The following is a 2,251-nucleotide window of genomic DNA, read 5'->3' on the forward strand; positions in this document are numbered from 1 at the left end:
AGGCTTAGGAGTTCTCTGGTGGAATTTTTAGGGTCACTTATATATACTATCATATCATCTGCAAAAAGTGATATTTTGACTTCATCTTTTCCAATTTGTATCCCTTTGATCTCCTTTTGTTGTCGAATTGCTCTGGCTAGGACTTCAAGTACAATGTTGAATAGGTATGGAGAAAGTGGACAGCCTTGTCTAGTCCCTGATTTTAGAGGGATTGCTTCAAGCTTCTCACCATTTACTTTGATGTTGGCTACTGGTTTGCTGTAGATTGCTTTTATCATGTTTAGGTATGGGCCTTGAATTCCTGATCTTTCCAAGACTTTTATCATGAATGGGTGTTGGATCTTGTCAAATGCTTTTTCCGCATCTAACGAGATGACCATGTGGTTTTTGTCTTTGAGTTTGTTTATATACTGGATTACGTTGATGGATATCCGTATATTGAACCATCCCTGCATCCCTGGGATGAAACCTACTTGGTCAGGATGGATGATTGTTTTGATGTGTTCTTGGATTCGGTTAGCAAGAACTTTATTGAGGATTTTTGCATCAATATTCATAAGGGATATTGGTCTGAAGTTTTCTATCTTTGTTGGGTCTTTTTGTGGTTTAGGTATCAGAGTAATTGTGGCTTCATAGAATGAGTTGGGTAGAGTACCTTCTGTTTCTATTTTGTGGAATAGTTTGTGAAGAACTGGGATTAGATCTTCTTTGAAGGTCTGATAGAACTCTGCACTAAACCCATCTGGTCCTGGGCTTTTTTTAGTTGGGAGACTATTAATGACTGCTTCTATTTCTTTGGGGGATATAGGGCTGTTTAGATCATTAACCTGATCTTGATTCAACTTTGGTACCTGGTATCTGTCTAGGAACTTCTCCATTTCATCCAGGTTCTCCAGTTTTCTTGAGTATAGCCTTTGGTAGAAGGATCTGATGGTGTTTTGGATGTCTTCAGGATCTGTTGTTATGTCTCCTTTTTCATTTCTGATTTTGTTAATTAGGATGCTTTCCCTGTGCCCTCTAGTGAGTCTGGCTAAGGGTTTATCTATCTTGTTGATTTTCTCAAAGAACCAGCTCCTTGATTGGTTGATTCTTTGAATAGTTTTTCTTGTTTCCACTTGGTTGATTTCGCCCCTGAGTTTGATTATTTCCTGCCGTCTACTCCTCTTGGGCGAATTTGCTTCCTTTTGTTCTAGTGCTTTTAGGTATGTTGTCAAGCTGCTAATGTGTGCTCTCTCTAGTTTCCTTTTGGAGGCACTCAGAGCTATGAGTTTTCCTCTTAGAAATGCTTTCATTGCGTCCCATAAGTTTGGGTATGTTGTGGCTTCATTTTCATTGAACTCTAAAAAGTCCTTAATTTCTTTCTTTATTCCTTCCTTGACCAAGATATCATTGAGAAGAGTGTTGTTCAGTTTCCACGTGAAGGTTGGCTTTCTATTATTTGTTTTGTTATTGAAGATCAGCCTTAGTCCATGGTGATCTGATAGGATGCATGGGACAATTTCAATATTTTTGTATCTGTTAAGGCCTGTTTTGTGACCAATTATGTGGTCAATTTCGGAGAAGGTACCATGAGGTGCTGAGAAGAAGGTATATCCTTTTGTTTTAGGATAGAATGTTCTGTAGATATCTGCCAGATCCATTTGATTCATAATTTCTGTTAGTTTCAGTGTGTCCCTGTTTAGTTTCTGTTTCCATGATGTTTCCATTGGTGAAAGTGGTGTGTTGAAGTCTCCCACTTGTATGAGGTGCAATGTGTGCTTTGAGATTTACTAAAGTTTCTTTAATGAATGTGGCTGCCTTTGTATTTGGAGCATAGATATTCAGGATTGATAGTTCCTCTTGGAGGATTTTACCTTTGATGAGTATGAAGTGTCCCTCCCTGACTTTTTTGATGACTGTGGGTTGGAAGTCAATCTTATCAGATATTAGAATGGCTACTCCAGCTTGTTTCTTCATGCCATTTGCTTGGAAAATTGTTTTCCAGCCTTTCATTCTGAGGTAGTGTCTATCCTTTTCTCTGAGATGAGTTTCCTGTAAGCAGCAAAATGTTGGGTCTTGTTTGTGTAGCCATTTTGTTAGTCTATGTCTTTTTATCGGGGAGTTGAGTCCATTGATATTAAGAGATATTAAGGAAAAGTAATTGTTGTTTCCTGTTATTTTTGTTGTTAAAGTTGGCATTCTGTTCTTGTGGCTGTCTTCTTTTAGGTTTGTTGAGGGATTACCTTCTTGTTGTTTCTAGGGCGTGGTTCCT

The sequence above is a fragment of the Mus caroli genome, unplaced genomic scaffold (assembly GCF_978045245.1).
Source record: "Mus caroli unplaced genomic scaffold, Mus_caroli_1 scaffold_250, whole genome shotgun sequence".
Classification (NCBI taxonomy): domain Eukaryota; kingdom Metazoa; phylum Chordata; class Mammalia; order Rodentia; family Muridae; genus Mus; species Mus caroli.